The following is an 8,792-nucleotide window of genomic DNA, read 5'->3' as shown; positions in this document are numbered from 1 at the left end:
CAGAGGGCCTCCTGGAGGAGGAGGCCCCCGAACGTCGTGGGCCACGTGCAGACAGGCGGGCTGTTGTGCCACTGCTCTGCCTCATGTGGAACTCCTCACGTGCAGGACGCCTTCTGGCTCCTGGGGGGGCTCTGAAGGGCTCTTCAGGGGCGAGGGCTCTGCCCAGCCCTGCCCCACCCTTTTCCAGGCTGCCTCTGCCTAGGATGTCACTTAGGTTTTCACTGCACATGGCTTTCGCTGACATTATATGTCACTGTCCACAAGCCAGCAACGTCTCTAAGATGCTTTTATTCACACACAAGAACACGAGCTGCACACCTCACCACAGAGCTGCCCCGGCTGCCCTGCCCCGTGGCCCCGGGCTGACCCCCAAGCAGTGTCAGTGGGGGTTGCTTTGCCCCGCTGGGGCTAGATTCTGCCAGTGAGGAGCCCACAGACGGAGGGAACAGACAGGAGGAAAACGAGGTCAGTCTATCAATCACCAGGCTCCTCTCTGCCAGGTCACTGTGTCCCTCTCCCCAAGGTCAGCGCTCCCGCTCCCTGGGTCTCTCCTCCGGCTACAGCGGCTCTTCAGGTCGGGGGTGGTAACAGCTCCCCTTGTGGCTGGGCCTGGGACCGCACCACCTCTCCATTCCTTTTCTATTTATTCAACTTCCCTCTAATAACCTGTCTGAGAGCGCCGTAAAAACGCAAGACCGTGTCCATTACCCATATCAAAGAACACTCTTGTAGGTTCTACTTGGACGAGCTTGGAAGGGAGGCTAACGCCCGGGCCTCCCTTGCGGCCACCGCTGTTTGTACCCCCAGGACATTATAGTGCAAAGTGCCAATAACTAACCCAATCAATGAAAGATTGGTCTAGCCTGGCCCCTCCGCCACCCAACCTCAGACCCGCTCTTCCTTCCTTCAGCCCGACCTGCTTCAGCCTCCCCGGCCAAGCCCAAGAGACCCGCTCCTTCCTTCCCGGTTCCCTGACGCGCAGCCCTCTGGGGATGCAGCGGTGGGTGGAGAAGCCCTGTGCCCAGGCCCCGGGGGAAGGCGAGGACCCGCGCCGAGCAGCGGGAATCAGGGAACTCGGTCCCCAGCGGCCTCCACCCTAACAGGCTCGGGACTTTGAGATTGTCACTTCACCTCGGCGCGTGCAATGAGGACAGCCACGACTCCGGCCCAGAGCACGGAGGTGGCACAGCGCTTCGTGCGCAAAGTACTCTCACGGATCCTCCGGGATGGCTGGGGACCGCCGGGGGCCCCAGAGCGGCCTGGGGCGCGGGTAGCTGTCTGGACCACCAGGCGCACCCGCGATCCACGCGCCCCACCCGCTGTGGCCAGCAAACCGCCCCACGTGGGGCTCCACGAGCTTGCGGCCCCCGCACTCGATTGGCTTCGGCGCAGCCAACCAGAGGGTGTTATCGGCAGCAGCGGTGCTGATTGGCCGCAGCAGGCCAGCCCCGGAGGGGGCGGGGCTCTCTTTTGTTCTTTCCTCCGCAGGCGCCACGGCTCCCGCACCCCGGAGCCCCGAGGCCTGGTCTGGGCTGCCCGGAGCCGGTGGGGGGCTGCTGGCCGTGGCCGAAGGTGGCCTCTCCGGACTCCGGACCCCGGCCCTTCTCACCGCCCCTTCCCATCGTCCCCATCTTGCCCACACGCAGGAGAAAGAATCAACCGCCTGAAACGTGGCCTGCGCAGGGGCTGACCTTGGACAAGCCGGTTCAGTTCTCCCTCGGTTCCCTTACCCCGGCTTTCTCCCTGCCTCCTAGGAATTGTTCAGAAGAGCCCATAAAAAATGAGCTCGGGCTCCTTCTACAATGTAACCGATCAATGATAGGCGGCTTTGACTTTTCCTGAGAGGGAACACGTGGGAGACCGTCCAGCGGGGGAGATGAGGGGCCCGGATTTGGCTAACCTGAGCCTCATTCTGAATGACAGTCCTTTTCTAATCACGGCCGGCTGGGAGTTCTCGTCCCAGATGGGGCTGGGTGGGGGATGGGGCAGAAGCCCCCGCGGCAGCCTGGCCAGCTGTGCAAACTCCTGAACCCTCCTCCCTCTTCAGCCACTTCCCAGCGGCCTCCCTCTGGGGTGGGAAGCGGTGGCTACAGGAGCCAGGGCCCCTCAGAGGGACTGAGGGCTCTGGGCTGGCCTGGGGGGTCAGGTCTGGCCAGCCCACCACCTCCTACCTCCCTCAACGCCCCAAACCTCTCGGAAGCCACACACAGCCCCCCCCCCCCCAAGGCAGACAGGCTGCCGTGCTCCCCAGGTGTGGGCACTGGGCTCCTGAACTCCAGACTATGGCCTGAGGTCCCTCCCAGCTGGTGCCCCAGGCTCAGCTCCTTTTCCAGCAGGTGGCCCCCAAGGAGACCACTAAGTCAAGCCACCAAGACAGGGGGTCAGACCCCAGATAATCCTCAGCGCCCCTCCCATGCCCCGATTGGCCTAGACCCCACCCCACCACGTCAGTGCTGAAGGAGAGGAGGGCCTCGGTGTGGAGGACGGAGCCTTGACAGTGGCTTGAGGATCACAGCTTGGCCAAGGCCGGAGTCCTCTCCAAGGTCATCAGCCTGGACCTGAGAGTCTGTGAAATAAAAAATAATTTAAAAATAAACGCGATTCCCTGAGGAAGACAGATTCTGATCTGATCAGCATTCTGAGCACCTCTGCATGTGTAACCTACAGCACGGTCCTTCAGCCATGGCGGGCCCTCGGCTCCTGCACCCCAGACCACCTTCTCCAGCTCTCAACATTCGGCAAGGGGGTCAGAAGCCTCCCCCGCAGCCTGCAGTGGCCCCTGGAAGGACTCCCAGCCGCAGGTCCTTGGCAGGTGTCTGCTGGCTCCCTGGGGGTGGGGAGCTGGAAGGCTGACATCTGTGGAGTGTTTTTACTGTTGGACAAATTGAATCAATTAAACAGGCCCCATCGGGGTGGCTGGGAGCCCAGTGTACGGAAGGAGGACGGGAACAGAGCCAAGGGGGTGTCTCCCCGCCAAGGCTTCAGGGTGAAGAGGCGAGCAGGACCTGCCCCCTCCCAGGGACCCTCTCTACTGACCACAGGCAGAGAGGGAGGGGCACGGGGCAAGAGCCAAAGCCAGCCCAGGGAAGCTGGGATAAGTTGCTGGGGTGGACATGGAGGAGACTTTGGGACTCACGCCTGCCCCCCTCCACCATACTGAGACCCATTTTTCCATCCAAGATGCAGGCAGGCACTCCGGGCTTCTCCGCCTCCTGGCCCGCAGTCTTTTGGGGCCAGAGCTCCCTGACACCGCAGCCTCCTTTCAAAGGCATTTTGTTGCTCCCACATGGAGGCCTCCGGAAGCTGGGAGGCTCCGCCCAAGAGAGGAGGCTGCCCTGGGAGGCCAGGAGAGGCAGGGGAGGAAGCGGAAACAGACTGCCGGGGGTCACAGGGAGCACACCCGTCGCCCACCTGGAGCAGAAGCCTGCCCTTTGGGCCAACCCAGAGTGACTTAGGGGCCAGCTGCTCTGTGACCCAGCTGACTCAGAGCTGGCTGCCGCTCCGGAGCCCAGCAGTCCCAGGCACACCCCTCTGCCCAAGGCGCACCCCACTCCCCCACTCTGACAAGGATGTCAGGGCCACCCTCTCAGATGTTCTTCCCCAGAGACCAGGGTCCGGCGGCAGCTTCTGGGGCTGCTGCAGGATCACATGGAGTCTGGCCAGGCTCCTGTCTGCTGCCAGCACGCACAGGTGCCCCACCAAAGTGCCTTTGCTGGGTGCCCTCACTATCACCCTGGACAACTGGACCACGTCCGCCCCTTGATGTCAGCTGTCACTGGGCCACCACAGGCAGCCAAACACCTCACCCATGCAGGGCAGAGTGGTCTTCGCCTGCCAGCGCTCCGGACCACGGGGCAGAGGCTGAGAAAAGGCACTGACCAACGCCTGGGGCAGGGCCAGCTCCAGGTCCCACTTCCAGAAACTAGCCTGGGAGTGGGGCTGCTTCATGGGGAGATGCTGCCCCTCCTGGCCAGGCCACCGGGGAGAGCCTGGGTCCCAGGCCCAGCCACGTGGGGGTGGGGGTGGGATGGGAAAGGGCTGGGAGAGAGCGGTGCTCGATCCCCTTGTTCTTGCTCGAGTCACCTGTTGAGGGCCCACAGCTGATGCTCCAGCGGGGTTTTGAGGCTCTATGGTGTTGAGGACGGGCCAGAGTGACCCGACGCAGGGTCTTGGCCACCTAGTGTGGGTCTTAAGGGACAGAGTGCTCAGGTCACATTGCAGACAGCCCCTCGGGAGGGTTGGAACAGTCTAGGTGTGCGGAGCGCTCAAGCAGGTAACTGGAGGCACCAGCCAGGACTTAGAAGGAAGGAATGGCGGTTACTCCGTCCACGGAGCTTTTGCTGCATTTTCGCCCCGACGTCACGAGCTGCGGAGCAGCTATGGGGCAGAAAGTTGCCGACCCGTGACTTTGGGGACCAGGTTCGAAGCCGCCTCTCGGCCTCCCGCGCTCATCCTGAGTCTACCATGAGGCGTGAACCAGGAGATCAACCATCAGCGCCCCCACCGGCCCTCCCAGCAGAGCCTGACGGCCGGCAGGAGCGGTGTGGAGGCGCCCTCCAGCGGCTGCGGCCGGGAACGCGGCCAACCTAAGGACCTGAAGCTCGGGCAGCGTGGGGAGAGCACAAGCTGGGGAGGAAAGACTGGCGGCTTTCCCGCGTCTGGCCTCTGGACCCTGCCTCACCTCCACGATAGCGCTCCCCTCGGCCTCGTGTTCCTGATTGGACCGCAGATAACTTGGGAACCAACAGGAAGCTGCCCAGTGAGAGAAAAAGCAAGACACCGCTTAGGATGACCCTGCCGGGCTCTTGCCTGGAGCCTCGAGGGGGCAGAGCTGGGGAGAAGGGGAGAGAGCTGGAGGGCGGTCGGGAGCTGTGTCTGCTTTTATCCCCTGCGGGGCGGCTGTGTGCCCCCAGCCCCTGTCCCTGTGATGGACGCAGCCTCTGGCAGGCAATGCCTCCTCTTCAGGCAACCCGCCCCACGGAGCTCGCCTGCTGGGTGGAGGCCGTAGCGCACAGTCAAGCAGGGTGTTCTGGCCCCACCAGAGCAACCAGCGCCTCCTCTGAGCTCAAACTCTGCCACACCGGGCCAGGAGCACTTTTGGAGCACGGAGGCCAGGCAGATACGGTTTCCAGTCGTTTGGCTTTAAGCGTTCTAATAGCCTCGATGAGACGTACTTCACATACCATACAACTCCCCCATTTAAAGTGAATGATTCCCCCTGATTGGTGTGGCTCACTTGGCTGGGCATCATCCGGCAAAACTGAAAAGTTGTTGGTCTGACTCCCAGTCCGGGCACACGTCTGCGTTACAGGTTCGGTCCCTGGCTGAAGCAACTAATCAATGTTTCTCTCCCTTTCTTCCCTCCTCCCTTCTCCTCGCTCTTAAAATAAATAAATTTAAAAGTTTAAATGTGGCTTTGGTTTTGGTATATATGACATTAATTTTTATACTGTAATGAAATGTAAATAACAAAATTTGCCCTTTTAAGTGTACAGTTCAGTGGCATTAAGCACATTCACGATATTCTGCCGTCACCACCCAGAAGTTTTGCGCCTCAAACACAAACCTCGAACTCATTAAGCAATAATGCTGTGCCTTCCTCCATGCCCCAGGTCTCAGTAACCTCTGACCGACTTCCTGTCTGTATTCTAAATATTTCACATAAGTGGAGTCATACAACATCCGTCCTTTTATGCCTGGATATGTCCTTAGGCATAGTGTCTTCAGGGTCCACCTACACTGAAGCCTGTGTCGGAACTTCACTCCATTTTATGGCTGAGTAGTATTCCGCGGGGCGGCCGCACCTCGCAGCGTTCATCCATCGTCTGCTGGCAGACACTTGCCTTGTTTCCGCCTTTCCCCTACGTGAGTCATGAACATTGGCTGTCCAGCTCCTGCGTGCATTCATTTCCTTTGTTCCCAGGAGAGGGACATAATTCAATCTTTAGCTCTTTGAGAGTGGACAAACTTTTCGTAATGGCTGCACCAGCATTGTACGAGGGTTCCGATTTCTCTGCTTCCTCACCAACACTCGTTACTTTCATTATTATTATTTAGTATAGCATTACATTTTTAAGTAGTATTTTCATTGCAAACTACATACTCGTTAAAAATAACCTACAAACTGCAGAGGAGAAAGACATTTTGTACTTCCCTGCAAACCTACCACCTACAGGTGACCGCCGCCAATCTGGGGTGAAAGCAGGCTCGTTTGCTAAGGCCTCGGTGTGTGCGCCATGGCAGGGCGGCAGCGAGTGGGAGAGCAGAGAAGGCAGGAGCCAACAGTGAAACCCGGCGAGGGTCGCCCTCGGCAGCCCCGCCTCGCCTGGGGTAGGGGTCCTTTCGACTGCGGATCTGTGTACAGGCCCATATTATTGGGGGCGACCACGACCGCAGACTCGCTCACGGACTCAATTCCCTCACTGAAGGGCGGCGCCGGGAGAGTTAAAAAGGGGCCACGCGGCTTTGACGCAGGGAGCCCTCCGCGGACCCGACCCAGAGCCCCGCCGCCATGCGGGTCCCGCGGCCGGGCCCGCCAGGAGTCGCGTACCCATTGGCCGAGAGAGTGGCCACCTAGACCAATCACGGAGGGCAGAAGCTCAGCGCCCAATGGGAGCGCGGCGGTGGGGCGTGCGCGTGCGCACTGGACGCTGCGCGTGGCCGCGTCCGGTCACCAGAGGGTACCCGCGGGGTGCCCCCAGGTTCTCGCTTCCTGGCCCGGGGTGTGACCGTGGTCTGCGTTTTCAGTCTGGCCGCGATCCCGCCTCCCGGGGGTCTCGCAGACGCACCGCCTCTCCCCAGCCGTGCGGGGTCCCCCGACGCCCCGAACTTCTAATCAGCACCGGGAGGTAGAAGCACTGTTTGGCCCCGGAACTGTCGTTATTGTGAGAACAAACGCTCTGTACAAAAGGGAGACGCAGAATTTACGGGACGGCCCCCTCGGAGCCCGGCGGGCGACATCTGGCTGCGGCGTTCTGCAAGAGCGGTTCCTTTATCTAGAGACAAAGGCGTCCCCGGACCCGCGAGGCCGCAGCGGCGGGGGTCCCTGTCGGCCCCTCCCGGTGGGCGCGGGGCCGAGGGGTTCTCGGCGGCGGATCGCGTGCCCCCCCTCCCCCGCGGTTGCGGGCCGGACGGAGCCCCCTCCCCCTCCTCTTTCTAGCTTCTCCTCCCTTTCCTTCCCCATCCTCCCTCCTCCTCTCTCCTTTTTGTTCCCTTCACGCTTCCCCTTCACACCCTTCACCTCCCCCAGCCTCCAGCCCCCAGTCCCCCGGCAGCCAAGCGACAAGATTAAGAGAAAAGGCTTCGGGAAAATTTTCCCAGATTAGCTCTGTTATGGAGAATAACTAATAGGATCCAGGCGTCTGCGATCCCCGCCCCTCCTGTGGAGATAACTTTTCCCGGGGAAGGCAGGCCTCTGGCAGGGTCCGGCGTCCCCGCTCCCCTAACGGCCGTGCCCTCGGGGTCCAGCCCTGCGTCTGTCCGACCTGTCCCCCTCGGGCCTGCCCAGGTGGGGGGTTTGGGCTCTGAACAAAGGCTGCAGGGGCCCGCAACCTTGGCGCGGAAAAGCCCTTCACACGTTACCCGGCCCTAGAGAGTGGGCCTGCAAACAGGTTCCCGCCTCCGCCCCCAACTCCCTCCAACCCTGGAGTCCAGCTCGGTTCCGAGACTCCTTTGGAGAGGGACGTAGGTGGCCGGATCCACTGCACCTCGCTCCTGTGCACAGTGGGGGCCAAGCTGTGAGGACATGTGACTATGAGAACAGAGGACGCCTATCACACCCGTCTGCCTCCTTCCTCCCCTTCTCTGTTGTAGGGAGTACTTTGCTCCCCGAGGGCTGGGTGTGAAGCAGAAGCCCCCGAAGTCCTGGGGTGGGGCAGACCTGGAGGTAGGTCCTCAGTAGGGTGCAGACCCGGTGCTGGGCGGCCGCCTCTGGAAACGTGGACCCTCTAGGTCTCTGCTCCGGGCCTCACACTGCACCTGGAGAATGACCACGACCTCAGAGCAGCCAAAGTCCTCCAGGCACCCACAGGCCCCACCTAGTCTGACCTCTGCTCTGTGCGCCACCATCTCATGGCCCCAGAGACTCTGGCCTTGCAGTTACTGGAATTCACCCAGAGCTGCTGTTGCCCCAGGGCCTTTGCACCGGCCATCCCTCCGCGGACTGCTCTCCCCCCTTCCAGCTGGCTGCCCCATTTCCTCCTTTAAATGTTTGCTCAGGGGTTGTTGGCCTCCTCTAGCTCCCTATTTGAACATGTGATCCCGCGCCTTCCAGGCCCGCCCCCAGCCCCAGGTTCCTTACCCCCAGCTCTAACCTGCTGCTGCCCTTTCGTTGTTTTTCATGGTCTGTTTCCCTCAACTAGGGTGTGAGTCCGCTTCCCAGCTGTGGCCTGCCTGGCTCCCAGGAGGCCCTCCCTAAGTATCTGTTGACAATAAAGTAATGACTATAAATCCATATAAATCTGCAGACCCCCTTTCAGACCAAGGATGGCCCTCCTAGCCCCACACCAGAGCCAGTGATGCGGCAAGAAGCCGCTCTAAGTGAGGCACACCATGCACAGTTAACGTGCTTGGCACGTCAGGGCGTCTTCATAACTAGGGAGGGAAAACAACAGCACATGAACAGGAAGTAAGTGCTTGCCCAGAACCACCCCAGACAAATGGGAAAACGCTCCAGCCTTCCCAAATCAGATGTGCACACCCCAACCATGAGAAGGGGTTGTTTCTCACCCAGCAGATTGGCAGGCATTACCAGTGGTCATGACTGGTGTGGGTGGGAAGCTGGGGAAAGACAC

The sequence above is a fragment of the Sturnira hondurensis genome, unplaced genomic scaffold (assembly GCF_014824575.4).
Source record: "Sturnira hondurensis isolate 20B ecotype Veracruz unplaced genomic scaffold, ASM1482457v3 Scaffold0001221, whole genome shotgun sequence".
NCBI classification, from domain to species: domain Eukaryota; kingdom Metazoa; phylum Chordata; class Mammalia; order Chiroptera; family Phyllostomidae; genus Sturnira; species Sturnira hondurensis.
The sequence above is the reverse complement of the archived record's forward strand: the minus strand, read 5'-3'. Positions refer to the sequence as shown.